General features: G+C 37.4%; 1 pseudogene; it reads right to left on the bottom strand.

Moving 5' to 3' along the window:
* Positions 1-21,439: 21,439 nt before the first annotated feature.
* LOC100445998 (argininosuccinate synthase-like) lies at positions 21,440-22,919 on the bottom strand (annotated as a pseudogene).
* Between the last annotated feature and the right edge of the window lie 322 nt (positions 22,920-23,241).

The raw sequence follows: 23,241 nt of genomic DNA, 5'->3' as shown, positions 1-23,241 counted from the left end.
AATGATGGCCATTCTAACTGGTGTGAGATGATATCTCATTGTGGTTTTGATTTGCATTTCTCTGATGGCCAGTGATGATGAGCATTTTTTCATGTGTCTTTTGGCTGCATAAATGTCTTCTTTTGAGAAGTGTGTGTTCATATCCTTCGCCCACTTTTTAATGGGGTTGTTTTTTTCTTGTAAATTTGTTTGAGTTCTTTGTAGATTCTGGATATTAGCCCTTTGTCAGATGAGTAGATTGCAAAAATTTTCTCCCATTCTGTAGGTTGCCTGTTCACTCTGATGGTAGTTTCTTTTGCTGTGCAGAAGCTCTTTAGTTTAATTAGATCCCATTTGTCAATTTTGGCTTTTGTTTCCATTGCTTTTGGTGTTTCAGACATGAAGCCCTTGTCCATGCCTATGTCCTAAATGGTATTGCCTAGGTTTTCTTCTAGGGTTTTTATGGTTTTAGGTCTAACATGTGAGTCTTTAATCCATCTTGAATTAATTTTTGTATAAGGTGTAAGGAAAGGATCCAGTTTCAGCTTTCTAAATATGGCTAGCCTGTTTTCCCAGCACCATTTGTTAAATAGGGAATCCTTTCCCCATTGCTTGTTTTTCTCAGGTTTGTCAAAGATCAGATAGTTGTAGATGTGTGGTATTATTTCTGAGGGCTCTGTTCTGTTCCATTGGTCTATATCTCTGTTTTGGTACCAGTACCATGCTGTTTTGGTTACTGTAGCCTTGTAGTATAGTTTGAAGTCAGGTAGCGTGATGCCTCCAGCTTTGTTCTTTTGGCTTAGGATTGACTTGGCAATGCGGGCTCTTTTTTGGTTCCATGCGAACTTTAAAGTAGATGCGCGTGGATAGGAAGAATCAATATTGTGAAAATGACCATACTGCCCAAGGTAATTTATAGATTCTGTGCCCTCTTTTCATAGGCTGCTTTTTCTTCCTTATCCTAGGTCATGTTTTAGTCACAGGAAAGAAGATATTAAATGTTTCAGAGAGATTTTAGCTCAGAGACTGAGCTGAAAATGAAATCCTCCTTGTTTTGAAGATGTGGAAGCCATAGTGATTTCTGAGCAATGCCACTACGTTCTGCCATGCTTCCTTAGATCAGAGTTTTTATTTAAACACTTTATACCTGATAATGTGAGAACTACCCTTTCACAATTTATGTTTTCCTAGGAAAGTTGGTACCCTCTAGTGTACATATCTTGCACTTTTATAGAACTTTTGACCTCTTCAAACACTTTTCCTAAAGGTTGCTCAATCTCTCCTCTAGGCTCCGCTCACCATATGGGTATAAATTTTCATGGTACGTAAGAAACTTAAGATCTAGAGAATTCTTTCACAATTGATGACCAGAAAGGTGAGAATTCATAAGAGTTCTACTTCCAGATCTAGCCTAACCATTTTTTGTAGGCCCTTTGGAAAATGACCTAAAATTCTCTGAGTAAGTAGAGATTGAGGTTAATAGTGCCTATTTTACCATGTAGGATTGCTGAAAGGTCAAGATCTGAGATGCATGTTTAAGTGCCTCTCCATAGGTGTGGTGCCCGAATTATTTAATGGGGATGTCATTTTCATTCTTAGATTGATACAGACGGGAAAACAGGATATACTACATTGACAAGTCTGTGCACTGTAAATCCATCTATCTATATCCTCTTGTATTTTATTTTGTCTTTTACTTTTTAAATAAATATTCCTGTTGGAAAATCCCAGTCTGCCTTGCTTTGTTAGGCCAACAGGAGAAGAAATATTTCTACTCATGTTGCCCAGTCAGTTCTATATCCTATGTTCTAAGAAATTCTTGGGGGGAATCCCTTAAAAACTATTTTATTCAGTGTTAGAGCAATTCCTTTTTTCTATTTTCCCTCTACCTCCATAACCTTATTGTCCCATTCCTTTTGTGGGTAGGAATTGGAATCATAATCTATACACTTGGGATGCTATCAGTGTTTGAAATGTAATAGTATCTTTGAAATAAAAAAGCAAAACTGGAGGACTCTTTTAGAGAAAGGGTTATTTACTTATCAATTTCCACCATACTGAAAAATATAATGCAGCTAATTTAAGAACTTCTATGTGGATGGGCTTATACTCCTTCTTTTGGAGGTAAATAAGGCACAAGGCCTGTCCATGTGGACCCAAGCTCCAGAGCCATCTCAATGAATGCAGGCTGTAGACCTACCCCTATGAACCCAGGCACCAGGCCAGAATGCCTGAAGTCCCCAGTAACAAGCTCACCTGTGGACCGTGCCAGCAGCCCACCCAGAATCTCAGGACGGGCTGACTGGTGAAGGTCTTTCCCTGCTTAACCTGGCCTGTAACGATTGAACAAGGTGTCTGTTCTTCAAATGCACAGACACCAACACAAGGTCACAAGGATTATGAATCATCAGGGAAACATGCCATCACCAAGGGAAAAAAAATAAAGTCCAATAACCAACCCAAAGAAATGGAGATCTATGAACTACCTAACAAAGAATTTAGAATGATCATCTTAAAGAAGCTCAGTGAGGTACAACAGAATACAGATAGATAATTAAATGGAATCAGGAAAATAATATATGAAGTTCAACAAAGAGAAACTATAAAAAAGAACCAAACAGAAATTCTGGAACTGAAAAACAGAATGGCTGATCAGAAAAATTCCATAGAGAACTTCAATAGCAGACTTGTTAAGCAAAAGAAATAATCAGTGAGCTTGAGGACAGTCATTTGAAATTACCCAGTCAGAGAAACAAAAAGATAAAAGAATGACTAAGAGTGAAAAAAGTCTATAGGACCTATGGGCTATATCAAGGAAACCAATATATGCATTATGGAAATTTTAGAAGAAGCAGAGAAAAGAGGATGGGGACAGAAAGATTATACACAGAAATAATGAAAGGAAACTTCCAAAATTTGGATAGGGAAATGAACATCCAGCTCCATGAATTCCAAAGAACTCCTAATAGATTAAACATAACGAGATCTTCACTGAAGCACATTATAATTAAATTCTCAATGGTCAAAGACAAAGAATTTTGGAAGCAGCAAGACAGAAGTGACTCACCAGATGCAAGGGAACCATTATGAAACTATCAGTAGATTCCTCAGCAGAAATCTTGCAAGCTTGGAGAGAGTGGCATGATATATTCAAAATTCTGAAGAAAAATGCCTGCCAATTAAGAATGCTAGACCTAGTAAAAGCTATCCTTCAGAAGTAAAGGAGACATGAGGACTTTACCAGACAAAAGCTGAGGGAGTTCATCACCACTAGACCTTTCTTACAAAAACTTCTAACAGTAGTTCTTCAAGTTGAAACGAAAGAACACTAACAGCATGAAAACATATTAAAGTATAACTATCGCTGGAAAGGTAACAGTATTATCAAATACAGAATACTCTAATACTGTCATAGCAGTATAAAAGTTAAAGAACAAAAGTATTAAAAATAACTACAATAGCTGCAATAATTTGTTAATAGATTCACAATACAAAAATATATAAATTATGACATCAGTAACATAAAATAGAGGAAAATTTAAAGTATAGTGTTTTTCCATGAGATCACAGTTAAGTTCTTATCAGCTTAATATAGATGATTGTAACTATAAGATGCTTTGTGTTTTCTCATGGTAAAGAGAAAAGTGTAGTAGATAAACAAAAGAGAAAGAGAAAGAGAAAGAGAAAGAATCAATACATACCACTATATAAAGCTAATGAATCACAATGGAAGGCAGCAAAAGGAAGAAAGGAATCTTTTCAAGCACACACAGAACATTCTCCAGGATAGACCATGTGTTAAGCCATGAGAAAAGTCTTAACAGATTTAAAAAGATTGAAATTATATCACGTATCTTTGGTAACCACAATAGCATGAAGCTAGAAATCAAAAATAGGAAAAAATTGGAAAATTCACAAATATGTGGAAACTAAAAACGCACTGCTGAATAACTAATTGGCGAAAGAAGAATTTTTATTTTTAATAAAAAAATCTCTTGGCATATGATGGTTAATTTTATGTGTCAACTTCACTGGGTTAAGGGATACTTAGATAGGTGGCGAAACATTATTTAAGTGTGTGTGAGGATAATCCTGGAAGAAATTAGCATTTGAATACACAGACTGAATAAAGAAAATCTGCCCTCACAAATGTGGGCCACCATTATCCAATCCACTGAAGGCCCACCTGAATAGAGCAACAAAGTGGAGGAAGGGAAAAGTTTGCTCTCTCTTCTTGAGCTGGAACATATATCTTCTTTGCAATCAGACTTTGGAACGATGGGTTCTTGGACCTTCAGAGTGTGGACTTAAATCAGTGCCCTCCTCACTGCACACTTTCAAGCCTTAAAATTTGGGCTGAATCTTACCACCAGCCTTCCTTTTTCTCTAGCTTCCAGGTGGCATATTGTGGGACTTGCTGGCCTCCATAATAACATAAGACAATTACCATAACATATCTCCTTCTATATATCTATATATATCTTATTAGTTCCTTTTCTCTGAAAAACCCTAATTAATACATGAGACACAAAAAATAAAAGCAACATACTAAAATTTATGGAATTTTCAAAAGTAGTTCTAAGATATTTTATACGATTAAACACTTAAATGAAGAAAAATGAAAGATCTTAAACAGCCTAATTTTACATCTCAAGAAACTAGAAAAGGAAGCCTCAAATTAGTAGAAGAAAGGACATAATAAATATAATAAACATCAATACAGAAAAAAATAAAATAGAGACTAAAAGAGCCATAGTAAAAAACTAATAGTTATTTTTTTAAAAGATAAGCAAAATTGACAAACCTTTATCTGTACTAACTAAAAAAAGAATAGAAGAAAAATACATAAAATCAGAAATGAAAGAGGAGATATTACATTGATACCAAGGAAATACAAAGGATCAAAAGAGACTATTATGAACAGTTATTTGCCAATCACCTGGAAAACCTAGAAGAAATGGATAAGTTTCTGGAAACATACAATCTACTAAGACTGAATCATAAAGAAATACAAAATCTGAACAGACCAGTAATGAGTAATAAGATTGAATTAGTAATCAAAAACCTCTCACACAAAGAAAAGTCCAGGACTTGATAACTTCAATTGTGTGTTCTACCAAACATATAAAGATGAATTAATATCCACTTTTCCCAAACTCTTCCAAAAATTTGAAGATAAGGGAACACTTTCAAACTAATTTTCTGAAGACAGCGTTACCTTGGAGTCAAAGCTAGATAAGGTCACTACAAGAAAAGAAAATTCCACCATAATATCTCTGATAATTATAGATGCAAAAATACTCAACAAAACACAGCAAACTGACTTCAACAATGTATTAAAAAAATTATGAACCATGACCAGATGGAATTTATCCTTGGGATGCAAGCATGGTTCAACGTACACAAATCAATCAATGTGATATACTACATCAACAGAATAAAGAATAAAAACACCATGTAATCTTCTCCTTAGATGCAGAAAAAGCATTTTACAACATTCCTGTTTGTTGAAAACTCTCAACAAATTAAGTATAGAAGGAATGTATCTCAATATAATGAAGGCCATATATGACATCACAGCTAACACGTGCAACATTGAAAAGCCCACAGCTAACATCTGAAATGGTGAAAAGCTTTAGCTTTTTCATTAGGATCCACAAGCAAGATAAGGATGCTCCCTCTTACCACTTGTATTCGATATGAACCTGTAAGACCTAGTCAGAGCAATTAGTCAAGAAAAAAAATATAAAATGCATCCAGACAAAACAAAGAAGGAAAATTGTCTCTGTATGCACATGATATGATCTTATATATAGAAAACCCTGAAGATTTCACCAAAAAATCTGTTAGAACCAAAGAAAAAGCTCAGTAAAGTTGCAAGATGCAAAATCAACTTACAAAATTAATTGTTTTTCTATACACTAAAAACTAATTACCAGAAACAGAAATTAAGGAAAGACTCCCATTTATAATAGCACACAAAAGATACTTAGGAATAAATTTAACCAAGAGGTGAAATATTTGTACACTTAAAACTATAAAACCTTGATGAAAGAAACCAAAGTAGACACAAAGAAATGGAAAGATATCCCTGTTTATGGATGTGAATAATTAATATTGTTAAAATATGTACACCACCCAAAGTAATCTACAGATTCAATGAAATTCCTATTAAGAGTCCATTGATATTTTTCGCAGAAATAGAAAAAACAATCTTAAAGTTGTTTGGAACCACCAAAGATCCCCAAATAGCAAAAGCAATTTTTAGCAAGAAGAACAATGCTGATGGCATCACAGTACCTGATTTCAAAATATACCACAATAGTGATCAAAACAGTATAGTACTAGTATAAAAATAGACATATGGACCAATTAAACAGAATAGAGAGCCTTAAAACAAATCCAGACATTTACAGTCAATTTGTCTTTGACACAGTTTTCAAGAACTCTCACAATGGAGAAAGACTAGGTTTTATTTTTTTAATAAATGGTGTTGGGACAACTGGGTAGCCACATGTGGAAGAAAGAAATTAGAACCTTATCTTACACAATATACACAAATCAACTGAAAATAAATTAAAGACTTAAATGTAAGACCTGAAATTGTAACAGTACCAGAAGAAAACAGAGGGAAAATGCTTCTTGACATTGGTTTGGGCAATAATTTTTTGAACATGACTCCAAAATCACAGGCAATGGAAGCAAAACTAGACAAGTGGGACTACATCAACTGAAAAAGCTTCTGCATAGTAAGGAAAACAATTAACAAAGTGAAGAGACAACCCAGAGAATTGAAAAAAATTCAGGTCATTCATCAGATAAGTAGTTAATATTCAAAATATGAAGGAACTTCAAAAAGTTTGTGGAAAAATGGAATTAACAGATAAAAAATATAAACTTCGTTTCTCAATGTAAACTCCGTCAAATTCAAGACACTTTTGTAAACAATGAAAACAGCCATTTAGTCCATTTCTAAATAATTGTGGATCCTGGGAATTTAACCATGTCAATGCCATCTTTTTAATATTATTAACTGAAGAAAAATGGTTGCCCTTTAAATATTTTTTAAGATTAGAAAACAAAAAGAAGTCAAAAAGAGCCAAATCAACCCTGTAAGAAGGATGTTTAATGATGTCTCATAGGAACTCTTGCAAAATTGCCCTTGTTTAATGAGATGAATGCTCAAGAGCATTGCAATGGTGGAAAAGAACTCTGGTGAAGATTTCCCGGGCATTTGTTTTTGCTAAAGCTTTGGCTAACTTTCTCGAAATACCCTTGTAATCAGCAGATGTTATTATTCTTTGGCCCTCTAGAAAATCAAGTAGCAAAATGCTCTGAGAATCCAAAAAAACTGTTGCCATATTTGCTCTTGACTGGCCTGTTTTTGCTTTGACTGGACCATTTCCATTTCTTGGTAACCATTGCTTTGATGTACTTTGTCTTCAAGATCATATCGGTAAAGCCATATTTCATATGTTGTTACAATTCTTTGGAAGAACCGCTTCAGGATCTTGATCCCAATTTTTAAAAATTTCCATTGAAAGCCCTGCTCTTATTTGCAGCTAATCTGGGTGCAATGGTTTTGGCACCCATGAAGTGGAAAGTTTCCTCAACTTTTATTTTTTAGTCAGAATTGTGTAAGATGAACTAAATAAGATGACTGTGGTGTTGCCTGTTGTTTCTGCTGTTAATCATTGGTCCTCTTCAATTGGGGAATGAACAAGATTAATTTTTTCCTTGCGAATTAATGTGGATGGTCTACTACTATGGGCTTCATCTTCAATATCACCTCATCCTTTCATAAAATGAGTTATTCATTTGTAAACTGTGGATTTCTTTGGGGTATTATCCCCATAAACATTTTTTTATTTTATTATTATTATACTTTAAGTTTTAGGGTACATGTGCACAATGTGCAGGTTAGTTACATATGTATACATGTGCCATGCTGGTGTGCTGCACCCATTAACTTGTCACTTAGCATTAGGTATATCTCCTAATGCTATCCCTCCCCCTCCCCCCCACCCCACAACAGTCCCCAGAGTGTGATGTTACCCTTCCTGTGTCCATGTGTTCTCATTGTTCAATTCCCACCTATGAGTGAGAACATGCAGTGTTTGGTTTTTTGTCCTTGCGATAGTTTACTGAGAATGATGATTTCCAATTTCATCCATGTCCCTACAAAGGACATGAACTCATCATTTTTTTATGGCTGCATAGTATTCCATGGTGTATATGTGCCACATTTTCTTAATCCAGTCTATCATTGTTGGACATTTGGGTTGGTTCCAAGTCTTTGCTATTGTGAATAGTGCCGCAATAAACATACGTGTGCATGTGTCTTTATAGCAGCATGATTTATAGTCCTTTGGGTATATACCCAGTAATGGGATGGCTGGGTCAAATGGTATTTCTAGTTCTAGATCCCTGAGGAATCACCACACTGACTTCCACAATGGTTGAACTAGTTTACAGTCCCACCAACAGTGTAAAAGTGTTCCTATTTCTCCACATCCTCTCCAGCACCTGTTGTTTCCTGACTTTTTTAATGATGGCCATTCTAACTGGTGTGAGATGATATCTCATTGTGGTTTTGATTTGCATTTCTCTGATGGCCAGTGATGGTGAGTATTTTTTCATGTGTCTTTTGGCTGCATAAATGTCTTCTTTTGAGAAGTGTCTGTTCATGTCCTTCACTCACTTTTTGATGGGTTTGTTTGTTTTTTTCTTGTAACTGGGTACATAACGAAACGAAGGCAGAAATAAAGATGTTCTTTGAAACCAACAAGAACAAAGGCACAACATACCAGAATCTCTGGGACACATTCAAAGCAGTGTGTAGAGGGAAATTTATAGCACTAAGTGCCCACAAGAGAAAGCAGGAAAGATCCAAAATTGACACCCTAACATCACAATTAAAAGAACTAGAAAAGCAAGAGCAAACACATTCAAAAGCTAGCAGAAGGCAAGAAATAACTAAAATCAGAGCAGAACTGAAGGAAATAGAGACACAAAAAACCCTTCAAAAAATTAATGAATCCAGGAGCTGGTTTTTTGAAAGGATCAACAAAATTGAAAGACTGCTAGCAAGACTAATAAAGAAGAAAAGAGAGAAGAATCAAATAGACACAATAAAAAATGATAAAGGGGTTATCACCACCAATCCCACAGAAATACAAACTACCATCAGAGAATACTACAAACACCTCTATGCAAATAAACTAGAAAATCTAGAAGAAATGGATAAATTCCTCGACACATACACCCTCCCAAGACTAAACCAGGAAGAAGTTGAATCTCTGAATAGACCAATAACAGGCTCTGAAATTGTGGCAATAAACAATAGCTTACCAACCAAAAAAAGTGCAGGACCAGATGGATTCACAGCCGAATTCTACCAGAGGTACAAGGAGGAACTGGTACCATTCCTTCTGAAACTATTCCAATCAATAGAAAAAGAGAGAATCCTCCCTAACTCATTTTATGAGGCCAGCATCATCCTGATACCAAAGCCGGACAGAGACACAACCAAAAAAGGGAATTTTAGACCAATATCCTTGATGAACATTGATGCAAAAATCCTCAATAAAATACTGGCAAACCGAATCCAGCAGCACATCAAAAAGCTTATCCACCATGATCAAGTGGGCTTCATCCCTGGGATGCAAGGCTGGTTCAATATACACAAATTAATAAATGTAATCCAGCATATAAACAGAACCAAAGACAAAAACCACATGATTATCTCAATCGATGCAGAAAAGGCCTTTGACAAAATTCAACAGCCCTTCATGCTAAAAACTCTCAATAAATTAGGTATTGATGGGACATATCTCAAAATAATAAGAGCTATCTATGACAAACCCACAGCCAATATCATACTGAATGGGCAAAAACTGGAAGCATTCCTTTTGAAAACTGGCATGAGACAGGGATGCCCTCTCTCACCAGTCCTATTCAACATAGTGTTGGAAGTTCTGGCCAGGGCAATTAGGCAGGAGAAGGAAATAAAGGGTATTCAATTAGGAAAAGAGGAAGTCAAATTGTCCCTGTTTGCAGATGACATGATTGTATATCTAGAAAACCCCATTGTCTCAGCCCAAAATCTCCTTAAGCTGATAAGCAACTTCAGCAAAGTCTCAGGATACAAAATCAATGTACAAAAATCACAAGCATTCTTATACAGCAATAACAGACAAACAGAGAGCCAAATCATGAGTGCCAAATCCCATTCACAATTGCTTCAAAGAGAATAAAATACCTAGGAATCCAGCTTACAAGGGACGTGAAGGACCTCTTCAAGGAGAACTACAAACCACCGCTCAATAAAATAAAAGAGGATACAAACAAATGGAAGAACATTCCATGCTCATGGGTAGGAAGAATCAATATCGTGAAAATGGCCATACTGCCCAAGGTAATTTATAGATTCAATGCCATCCCCATCAAGCTACCAATGACTTTCTTCACAGAATTGGAAAAAACTACTTTCAAGTTCATATGGAACCAAAAAATAGCCCTCATCACCAAGTCAATCCTAAGCCAAAAGAACAAAGCTGGAGGCATCACGCTACCTGACTTCAAACTATACTACAAGGCTACAGTAACCAAAACAGCATGGTACTGGTACCAAAACAGAGATATAGATCAATGGAACAGAACAGAGCCCTCAGAAATAATGCCGCATATCTACAACTATCTAATCTTTGACAAACCTGAGAAAAACAAGCAATGGGGAAAGGATTCCCTATTTAATAAATGATGCTGGGAAAACTGGCTAGCCATATGGAGAAAGCTGAAACTGGATCCCTTCCTTACACCTTATACAAAAATTAATTCAAGATGGATTAAAGACTTAAACGTTAGACCAAAAACCATAAAAACCCTAGAAGAAAACCTAGGCATTACCATTCAGGACATAGGCATGGGCAAGGACTTCATGTCTAAAACACCAAAAGCAATGGCAACAAAAGCCAAAATTGACAAATGGGATCTAATTAAACTAAAGAGCTTCTGCACAGCAAAAGAAACTACCATCAGAGTGAACAGGCAACCTACAAAATGGGAGAAAATTTTTGCAACCTCTTCATCTGACAAAGGGCTAATATCCAGAATCTACAATGAACCCATAAACATTTTATAAAGCTTAAATGATTTCACTATTCTTCCACCCAAGCTTCACCATAAATTTGATGTTTGTTCTTGCTTCAGTTTTAGGAGAATTCATATCCTTTTATAGGGGCTCTTTCAAACTGATGTCTTATCCTTCTTAGTGTTTCAAACTAGAACTTATTTAATCATGTTGTAATAAGTTGGTATAAAATTATTTTGGCACAAGAAATATTGAAATCCATGCATAGTTTTTCCGTAAGATGAAATTTCCACATTTTTTTCAAAGACCTCTTGTAGATAAGGAACTCATACAACTCAATAGCAAGAAAACAAATAACTCGGTTTTTAAAAATAATGGGCACAAGACCTGAATAGACATTTCTGTAAAGAGGAGATACAAATGCCCAACAGGTATATGGAAAGATGCTTAACATTATTAATCATTAGGGAAATGACAATCAAAACCGCAGTGAAATATCACCTCCTACTTATTAGAATAGCTACTATCAAAATGACAAAAGATAGCAAGCGTTGATGAGGCTGTTGAAACTTTGTACACTGTTAGTGGGAATGTAAATTGGTGTAGCTATTATGGGAAACAGTATGGAATTTCCTAAAAAAACTTAAAACTACCTATGACTCAGCAATCCCACTACTAGGTATGTATCCTATATAAAGGAAATGAAATCACTATCTTGAAGAGATACCTGAGCTCCCATATTCATTGCAGCATTATTCACAATAACCAAGATACAGTATCAACTTAAGTGATCACCAATAGATGAATGGGTACAGAAAATGTGGTATATGTACACAGTGGAATACTATTCAGCCTTGAGAAAGAAGGAGCCTCTGTTATTTGGAATAACATGGATGAACCCTGGGGACACTATGTTAAGTGAAGTAAGCCAGGCACAGAAAGACTGATGCCACATGATGTCACTTGTATGTGGATTCTAAGAAAGCCAGACTCACAGAGGAAGAGAGTAGAATGGTGGTTACCAGAGGCTGGGTGGGGCTGGGGGAGATTGCAGAGATGTGGGTCAAAGGGCACAAAATTTCAGTTAGGAGAAATAAGTTCTAGAGACCTATTGTACAACATGATGACTGTAGCTGATAACTCTATTCTTAACATATGTATAATGACAATATATACTACTTTAAGTATGTTATATACAATTTAAAATTCTGTAAACTTACAATTGCTAAGAGAATATATTTTAAGTGTTCTCACCAAATAAAAAGTATGTGAGATAATACATATATTAATTAATTTGATTTGGCCATTCCACAATATACATCTTTCAAAATATGTTGTACACCATATATATATGTATATATATATATATAAAATTTATATTTGTCAGTTAAATAGTAACAGTTTTAATAAAGAAGGAATTCTTGTCATTTGTGACAATGGATAAACCTGGATGACATTATGCTAAATGAAATAAACTAGGAACAAACACTGCATGATCTCACTCATATGTGGAATCTAAAAAAGTTGACCTCATGGAACTAGAGAGTAGAATCGTGTCTGCAGGGGGTGGGGGAATGGGGAAATTGGGATACGTTAGTCAAAGGTACGGAGTTGCAGTTATGCAGGACGAATAAATCTGCAGATATACTGTTCAGCATGGTAACTATAGTTAATAATCCTATAATGCATATTTAAAATTGAGAATAGAGTAGATCTTAAATATTATTAGCCCACATAAATACACCCAAAAGTAGCTATGCGAGGTGATGAATATGTTAGCTAGCTTGTGGTAATCATTCACAATGTATAGATATATCAAAATATCCAATTTCCAATTGGATATTTTGATATATCTATACATTGTGAATTGGAAATCATCATTCTCAGTAAACTATCGCAAGAACAAAAAACCAAACACCGCATATTCTCACTCATAGGTGGGAATTGAACAATGAGAACACATGGACACAGGAAGGGGAACATCACACTTCGGGGACTGTTGTGGGGTGGGGGGAGGGGGGAGGGATAGCATTGGGAGATATACCTAATGCTAGATGACGAGTTGGTGGGTGCAGCGCACCAGCATGGCACATGTATACATATGTAACTTACCTGCACGTTGCGCACATGTACCATAGAGCCTAAAGTATAATAATAATAATAATAATAATAAAAAAAAAGAAAAAAAAAAAAGATATATCAAAATATCACATATACCTTAAATATAATTTTTATAAATTATAACACAAAAAAGTGGGAAAGTAATTAAAAATAAACACTACACATATGGATAAGTTTATACTCCTTTTTTGGAGATAGATATGTTTACCTATTTCATTCCTTTTTTTTTTGTAGACATCCTGGTGGTATTAGACAGTTTTATTATTAGTGAGCGAAGCAATTCTATAGGGCCATATGGAACCTGCTTTTAGAGAATGGAAATTCCTTTTCTGTTATCAGTTATTATCATTTGGACAGATCTGAATTTCTCAGGTGCTTGATTTTGTTATACATTGCAAAAATACTAATATTTTATTCTTATGATGTGGTGGGTGGTTGTACACAAAATGAAAGTCAACAAGCTAACCTAGGTGGGCCATGCTTATCAAAAAAGATTAGAAATTCAAGTTTATCGATAAAAGAATGGGGAGAAAAACTCCACTTGGCTTTGTCCTACAATCATGGAGAAACCTGGCATTATACCAACTCTCTCTGGGTGTCATTTACTTTTTTCTAACTTGTAAGAAATGGTGTGAAGAAGTAACATATTACACACCAAAAAATAGAAATAGAAAAGGCAAGTAAAATACTACTCAACACAACAACGTTCCACATGGGTTTATGTTAACTTTACCTGTCTTGAGGTTGGCAGAGTCTATCAGCTACCCTCTCACCATCTGGTACTGCTGTTTGAGATCAAATCTGGGCCAATGGTAACATTATACAACCAACATTAGCCAGAGAGGCTGGTTGGATATTACATTTTTTTGAGCAGAGAAAATTGGCACAATCATTTGAGCTCAGAGAGGTGTTACTCCTTTGTGAGGGGTTTTTGCTTACTGATCTAGGCTCTACAGGGTTACACAGGACTTTATACTTAACATCTTGACTTCAGCCAGCACAGTGCTTTTTTTCTTGTCTGCTGTATATATCGAGATCTTATGAAATAATTTAGTTTGAAGGAAAAGTTTTCTGCTCTTAGAATAAGCATGTATCCCACTGCTTTATGAATGTCCATATATTTAAAAATAGCATGTAAGTTAATTTATTTTTTGAAAATGAAACACTTTTAAATTCCAGACAGGAGCTCATTAAAGATAATCTCTTCAGCTAATTCTTCTAAGAATACTTTTGTAAGCTTAATGATGATTGCTAATCTGTTGCCTGAAAATCCAAAAAATTTTTAAAATATGTTAAATCTGCCTAAAGGAGAGTGTGTTTATAAAGTTACAGAGCAATCGTGTATGTCTCCAACTTATGTTCCTTCCCCCAATCTCCATATTTGTCTGTAGCTCCATGCCTTTGTTTATGGTCTGTTTTTTCAAATGCTGACTTGTTTTCTCTTAGTCTTTTCAAATACACCTTTTCTGTAAGGTCCAGCCAAAAGTTCACTCCTTCAACAAATTTCTCTCTGCAACTGACAGACACTTTATTTTCTTAATGTTTATTTTGTTATGGAATGAACAGTAGGCATGTGTTCTTAAGCATTTGTTTGTGGCTGGTAGTATACTGTGTTGTTATTTATTATTCAACATCTCCACCTATGCTGTAAAGAGAGTGGAATGAGTCTAATAGAGAAAGGAATTTGTTATTAGTGAGCATCTGCTCAGTTCTAGGCAGTGTGTTAGATGCTTGCCTGTGCATTACCTCATGGTGCAGTGATTAAGCTTGTGGACTCGGGAGTTAGACTCTCTGGGTTTAAAATGCGGCTCCTTTGTGTGCCAGCTGGACAAGCTTCTCTGTTTTCAGTTATTATTTCATATGTAAACTGGGGCTAAAATAACCTCGTTTGGTTAATGTGAGGAGTAAATTAGATTGTCCATGTGAAAGACTTAGAGTACCTGAAACATTTGAAGCCCTGGATACATGTTAAATATTTCTATTAATTTAAAGAGTCATGCTATGACATAGACCTTCTCTCCGTATTGCAGGTGAAAAACCCGAGCCTGACAGGTTAGAGAAATTGCACAAATTTATGTTCATCTGTGGTAGAGCCAGCACTGGCAAACACACATGCTTTATTCCAGAGCCCAAGCTCTTTTTTATTTTTATTTTTTATTTATTTTTTATTTTTTAGACAGGGTCTCACTCTGTCGCCTAGGCTGGAGTGCAGTGGCACAATTTCAGCTCACTGCAACCTCTGCCTCCTGGGCTCAAGCGATCCTCCTGCCTCAGCCTCCTGAGTAGCTGTGATTACAGGAGTGTGCCACTATGCCCATCTAATGTTTTGTATTTTAGTAGAGACAGGGTTTCACCATGTTGTCAGGCCGGTCTCAAACTCCTGACCTCAAGCCTCCCAAAGTGCTAGGATTACAGGCATGAGCCACCGTGCCTGGCCCCAAGCTCTTTTTAATAATCATATTGTTTTGCTTTAAATTTGTATAGAATTACTCATGCCGTACTACATCTTTACATGCCTTTTGAACACTTAAAATAGCCAGCTTAGTGGTACAAATTGATAAAGGTCAGCAAATATGTGTCAATTACATGAGATTATAAATGTGAAAACACCTGGCAAATAGCTTAAAACTTATTCTATTTAATACTATTAAACACCCTCAGTGGGAAAGGTCACAACAGCATCATGAATTTGCAATGGTAGACACACCTCTTACAGTTATGAATAGTATAATGGGAAAATTTAGACAAGTAGTTTTTAGAGTGAGATCAGAGGCAAGGAATGTTGAATCATAAAAGGATGGTAGGTCAGTGGTTTTCATGTGTTATTAGGCATGGAATACTTTTTGGTTGAATTAAATCTTACTCATAAGTTCAATCATTAATAACATAGGTCAAGGTGAAGTTCTTCTGATTGGAGCTGATGGAGGGACCACATGATCTCTGGCTTTGTTCACTCCCTTCATCCCTGTGGCACCTCCTTAGAACCTTAAGTGGCTTTAAGAAGTGATCCTGCCTTTTATTTTTTACAGTAAAGTAAATAAAGCAAAGAGAGGTGAAGTGATTGGTCCGAGATCACAAATCCAGAGCTCAAGAACTAGATTTTTTTTCATTCTGCCATATTGCTTTAAGGAGACTGCTGGTCACCTCTTCTACTGTTCTTTGTCTACTTTTTGTGACTGTTTCTTACAATTGGCGTAATTGAGAACAAAAAGTTACTGCTCTCATATTGTAGGTAAGAGAGTACAAACGCAACCACCCACACACCTCAAAAACCACATACTTTGAATTATTTGGAGGCAGTGAATTACCACTGCAAAAGTTTCCAAAGGAGACCAAGTTTTAAGCATCTTTCATTTGAATAATTACATGCAAAGAAAAAGAATAAAATGAATATTTCAATGTTTTTCAAGTGACATAATGCATTTCAGAGATTTTAAGCTTAAAATGGTAGGAAAAATAAAGGTTACTGAACTCAGATTTTCAATGGTCTAATTCTGAGAATTGCACTTCACATCAATAAGCTCTCCTTCATGTCACTACTGTAGGAGTTTTAAGGATATACAATGCCTTTAAAAATATATAATTTCAACCTTTATTTTAGATTCAAGGGGTACGTGTGCTGGATTTGTTACCTGGGTGTATTGCCTGATGTTGAGGTTTGGGGTATGAATGATCCTGTCACCCAGGTAGTGAGCATAGCACCCAACAGGTAGTTTTTCAGCCCCCTTTTCCCTCCCTCCCTTCCCCCTCTAGTAGTCCCCAGGGTCTATTGTTGCTATCTTTATGTCCATGAGTACCCAATGTTTAGCTCCCACTTAGAAGTGAGAGCATGCAGTATTTTGTTTCCTGTGCCTGCATTAATTCATGTAGGATAATGGCCTCCAGTTGCATCCATGTTGCTTCAAAGGACATGATTTCATTCTTTTTATGGCTGCATAGTATTCCATGGTGTGTGTGTGTGTATATATATATATATGATATATATATATCATATTTTTTTCTTTATTCAATCCACTGTTGATGGGCACCTAGGTTGATTTCATGTCTTTGCTATTTTGAAGAGTGCTGCAATAAACATATAAGTGCAAATGTCTTTTTGGTAGAATGATTTATTTGCTTTGGGATATATACCCGGTAATAGGATTGGTGGGTTGAAAGGTAGTTCTGACTGAAGTTCTTTGAGAAATTTTCAAACTGTTTTCCACAGTGCTTGAACTAATTTACATTCCCACCAACAGTGGATAAGTGTTCCCTTTTCTTTGCAGCCTTCACAGCATCTGTTGTTTTTTGATTTTTAATAATAACTATTCTGGCTAATGTGAGACGGTATCTCACTGTGTTTTTTATTTGCATTGATAGACAACGTCTTTAAGGGAAAATATAATATGTGGAATAAAGTCCCAGCCTGGAAAACCCTATAACATCAGGGAAACAATCAGATAAATTGGAATTCATTCAATTCCATCAATAAATTAATATATGATTCATTTTATATTCTACTAGGTTGGCATGAGAGGTGATATAAATTTATACCATTGAAATGGTATATATTCAACAAACATATTAGGAATAACTACCAGGAACCTAGCACTGGGGATTTAAAAATGAATAGAGTCATGGTTTGGCTTCTTCGCTGCAAAAGCGGCTCAGTCTCAGTGATATGGTTTGGATTTGTATCCCTGCCCAAATCTCATGTTGAATTATAATCCCCAATGTTGGAAGAGGGGCCTAGTAGGAGGTGATTGGATTATGGGGTGGATTCCCCCCTTGCTGTTCTCCTAATAGTGAGTTCTCACAAGATCTTGTTTAAAAGTATGTAGCACACCCCCTCCTCCTTCCTCTAGCTCTGGCCATGTGAAGATGGGCCTGCGTCTTCTTTGCCTTTTGCCGATGTTGTATATTACCTGAGGCCTCCCCAGCCATGCTTTCTCTACAGCCTGAGGAAACATGAGCAAATTAAACCTCTTTTCTTTGTGAATTACCCAGTCTCAGGTGTTTCAACATAGCAGTGCTGGAGTGGACTAATATACTCAGATTACTTGTGCCAATCTCACATTTTGCACAATTTAGATGAGCTGTTTTGTGGTTTGAGCTGACACTAGGGAAGCAGGTTCAGGTTTGGAAGAGGGTTTGTGGACTTGCACAGTGTCGGGGAGGACAATGTGGAAATGTATGTGGAAAGAGTATGGGATCTTGATTTAGAGGACTAGGCTAATCTCTTCTTGCTTGTATGACTTTGGATAACATGCCTAGATTTTATGGGCCTTAGTTATCTTGTCTGTAAAATGGAACTTATGCTGATGCCCATTTTTATGTTACCATGGAGACTAGTTAGATTATGAATAGGAAAGTGCCTTGTAAACTCTTTTAATACAAACATCATTTGGGACCTTTTCAACCTTGCTTCTCAATGGCTCCTCTGAGCTGCAGCATTGACCCAGATGTGTAATGAAATGTAATGAAATGTCTTTGTGAATTGCTCCCAAAAGAATTGACTGGCACCAAACATTTCATGTGGTCATGGGGAGGGGTCAAATCAACAACCTCTGACCATTTTAATGTTTTTTGTCTCTCTGCCCTAGATTTCTTCCAGAAGCTCCAACTCTTTTGTCATCTGTTACATAAAATATCTGTCCTCATTTTGAGAAGCCTAGGTGCCAAGACAACTTTAAGGTCCTGGGATTCAGCTTCCCTTCCAAGTTTTCAGTAAGTTTTTCCAATAATATATCTTTCTTCATCAGCTGAATTCAGCCTATAACACCATAAAGTATTAAAACATATTTTATTGTTTTGTGCTGTTACAATTTTTTATTGTATTAAAAATACATAATATAAAATTTACCATCTTAACCATTTTTAAGTGCATGGTTTAGTGTGTTGAGTATATCCACATTCAAGCTGTTTCACATTGTTGTGAAACATCTCCAGCACTTTTTCATCTTGCAGAACTGAAACTCTATAGCCGTTAAACAACAACTCCCCTTTTCCTCCTCCCGTTACAATTATTTGAAAAATGTTTTAGGGTAAGAGCAATACTTGGGGTTGTTATTTGAATAAAGATAATGTGATAAAGCAGGTCATGTGAAATGATTTTTAGGAAGATGGAAAAAATTGTCACATACTAATTTGAATGAATGAATGAGTAATGAAGGAAACATAATTATTCTCAGTTTGGTCAGTGCTCTCCCCAGAAAGAAATGTGAGTGTGAGGTCAAACGTATTCTGCAACACAAGTAATTTTAGAAAGCACAAATCAATCTGGTACCAAATCTTAATGTTATATCCAACTTATAATTGAATTGTGATGAATTTTCCAGTTTCACATTCACCTTTTCTTTAGACTCAGATGATCTTTGCAGGAATCAAATGATCCTAGGAGTTTTAGATGGGAATTCTTTTAGCTGCAAAATAAATTTACTTCAAAGAGAGGTAACTAAAAGAGAGAACTTGAGTATCTTGAGAGGCTTTTTCTATGTAATGACTAAGATGCCACCTAACAGCATTGTGTTTTACATGGTCCATGGGCGTATGCTCTCTGCAGGAGAGAAATTCTCTCTCAGCTCCCTATAAACTTTTGATAAATGACTGTTATTGGCTATACTTGGGTCATGAATGTGCCCTGGGCCAATCTTGAAACATGAGGTACTTTGATTGGACAGTCTGGTCACATGCCTTCTGTTATGGTGAGGGAGAAAGGAATATGTGATTGACAATTCCATGAGGGGAGGACTAAAACAACAGGTGAGGACTAAAACAACAGATGTAAATTATAGGGCTTTTATTTTTTCTTTCTTTAAGTCATTCTCTGGGCTGGAGAGGATTCACAGGGGCCCAAATCCCTAGAAATTCTGCTCAAGTGCCAGGATACTGATGTATTTCCTAGTTTGCTTTGTGAAGGTCACCAGCTCTGTTTTTAATTAAAAAAAAAAAACATGATGAGCCTTTTGAAAGATAATTATTTTAAAAGATGATGACTGTTATCATTACTATTATTGTTTATAAATTTGAGTTTCTATTTTAAACACATCAATGGCAGTGTTTCATTGAGTTGGAAAACTCTAGTTTTGTGGTGTCTCTAAAATTTTATGGTGTTAGTACGTAAAATTGTCTCTTGAGTCATCTACACTTATGAGAAAGATAGTATACGTTTGAAAAAAACACCTTTGATTTGTGGCTCTAGCCATATCCTGAAAACTTTCTAAAATATTCTCTAAATTATCCCAGCCTGGCCTACTATGACTGTAAGGTCCAGTAAGTGTTACCTCTCACACCGGCCCCCCAGTCCAGTAGCTCAGACAGGGAGAGCTTCAGCAGGTAGGATAAATTAGCCCCAGTTAGGTTTTTGCCTCTCTGTGTGTTGATTGTGCTATATATATTTGAAAGAGTCTTGCTCTGTCACCCAGGCTGCAGTGCAGTGGCATGATCTCGTCTCACTGCAACCTCTGCCTCGTGGGTTCAAGCCATCCTCCCACCTCAGCCTCCTGAGTAGCTGGGACTGCAGGTACCCACCACCACACCTGGCTAATTTTTCTGTTTTTTGGTAGGCATGGGGTTTCTCCATGTTGGCCAGGCTGGTCTCCAACTCCTGGCCTCAAGTGATCTGCCTGCCTTGGCCTCCCAAAGTGCTGGGCTTACAGGAGTGAGCCACTGCTCTTGGCCTGTGCTTCATATTGTTAGTCCTGACTCTGACATCTGAATTCAGATTTGCAGTTCCTTCTATTCCAGTGGGCTCATTAGAAATTCAAGATTAGTCACCTGGGGGACCAATTAATCCAATTGTGGAGCTCCAGGCTGCTCAGGCCATTTACGTGCAGTTTCATCTGAAGTGAAGTAGTTATGAGCTGCTTCTAGCTACCTAGATACAGACCTGGGGAAGTCAAGCTTTGGTAGAAATGACGGTAGGATATTACATATATTTGCCATGGTGCAGGGAAGAATATGGTCTTTGGGTATAGTCAATCACAATCACAAGGGTACATGTAGAGAGATTTTCACTGAGACATTGTTTTTAATAGTCAAAGCTTAAAAACAATTTAACTCTCCAATGAAAGAAGATTGGTTCAATAAATTGTGGTGGTAGTATCCACACAACAAAATCATTAATATAAGTAAAAAAATAAAAAATGAGGAAGCAGACATGTTTATGTATGTATTCATCAATATAAAAATATATGATTGGGTTATTTATTATTAGCTTATATGGTTAATAAGTTGATATGTACGGTATAATTTCATTTTTTTGACTAATGTATCTTTTGTCATTTTACAGCTCTCCACCGCAGCTGCCCCCCACCCTTCCCTTCGATGACGACGTTTGTAGGCTTCAGGGGGACCAGGGAACAAAGCTGGGGCCTGGCAGCCTCACTATGCTGCCAGCCGGGGAGAACTAGTCACAAGTACAAATTATCACAACAATTAGCCCCTGTACTTGGGGGATCTGCAAATTGAGGAGGCCCCAGCTCCTCATTGTACGGGGGTTTATTTTGCAGTGACCTTGTTCTGGAGACGATGATATTCCTTCAGCCTGAGGGAATTGATGTTGATGAACCCGGTGGCATCAATTGGCTCATAATCATCCTGCACGTTCATGCTCACCAGCTCCTCATTGTAGAGAGACAGTGGGGGACTCCCGGCCAAGGATGTACACCTGGCTTTTGAGGACGGACACCTGCACTTTCCCTTCCACTCGCTCCTGGGACTCGGCGATGCGGTGGCGGAAAAATTCACACTCAGGGCTGTGCCAGAAAGCCAGAAACCGGTATACACCAGCTCAGCAAATTTCAAGCCCCGGCGTTGTTTGATTTTGTGCACTTCTCGGTGCATGGTGAAGGCCTCGATGCGTAAATGAGCGTAGTAAAGGATGGTGCCTGCTGGGGCCCCGTAGATACCTCGGGACTTCATTCCAATGAAACGATTCTCCACGATGGCAATACTGCCCACGCCGTGCTTGCCCGTGATTTCGCTCAGGTACATGAAGAGCTCCAAGGAGGTCTGGTGGGTGGCACTATCCTTGACGTTGGTCACCTTCACGGGGACCCCTTTTTTGAACTCGATCTCGAGAATGTCAGGGGTGTTGGGGGTTTTGGCCGGGTCCTGGGTCTTCGTGTAGAGACCTGGAGGCGCTTGGTTCTCGGGATTCTCCAGGATTCCAGCCTCGTAGCTGATGTGCATGAGGTTCTCGTCCATGCTCCACGGGTTCTTGGGAGTGACCGGGGTGGGAATCCCGCGTTGCTTTGCGTATTCTGTCAGGTCACTGTGGCCCTTGAACCAGTTGTAGAATTCGGGCATACTTCAGGGAGCAATGACCTTTATCTGTGGGGGCCAGCGAGTAGCAGGTGAACTCAAACCAGACCTGATCATTCCCCTTTCCCATGGTGCCGTGGGACACATACTTGGCCCCCTCCCGCTGGGCGACTTCCACTTGTTTGCGGGCGATGCAGGCCCTGGCGAGAGAGGTGCCCAGGAGGTAGCAGTCCTCATACAGTGTGCTGGACTGGATGGCCAGCCAGATGAACTACTCCACAAACTCCTTGCTGACATCCTCAATGAATACCTTTTTGGCCCCAGGCTTCAATGCCTTCTTCCTGGCTTCCTGGAAGTCTTCCTTCTGTCCAATGCTGGCCAGGTAGGCAATGACGTCATAGCCTTGTTCCTTCAGCCACACGAGGATGCAGAAGGTGTCCAGGCTGCCACTACAGGCCAGAACCATAGAGCCTTTGCTGGACATACCGTCCGCAATCTGACTCCACAGTGCAATGAACCACTCGGGCTGGGGCAGCCATGGCAGGCGACAGAGCAGGATAATTTCATTTTTATAAAAATGAATGGGTTTATTTATTTGTGTGTATTTTTAAAGATTAGAGGTGAGAATTTGGTATTGCTGTAATGGTATTATGGTCAGGGATGCAGGGCTGTGAAGATTCTGTTGTGCTGATCATGTGTCTTTCTCAGGGTGTTGCCAACCAAGCAAGTGATACTCAAGGAATGATAGATGATATTGTTTATTAGTAACTGGATAAGCACCTAGCTCACCTTGTGAGTTTTCTGTT

The sequence above is a fragment of the Pongo abelii genome, chromosome 9 (genome assembly GCF_028885655.2).
Source record: "Pongo abelii isolate AG06213 chromosome 9, NHGRI_mPonAbe1-v2.0_pri, whole genome shotgun sequence".
NCBI classification, from domain to species: domain Eukaryota; kingdom Metazoa; phylum Chordata; class Mammalia; order Primates; family Hominidae; genus Pongo; species Pongo abelii.
Note: the sequence above shows the minus strand (reverse complement) of the source record. Positions and strands in the feature narration are given on the sequence as shown.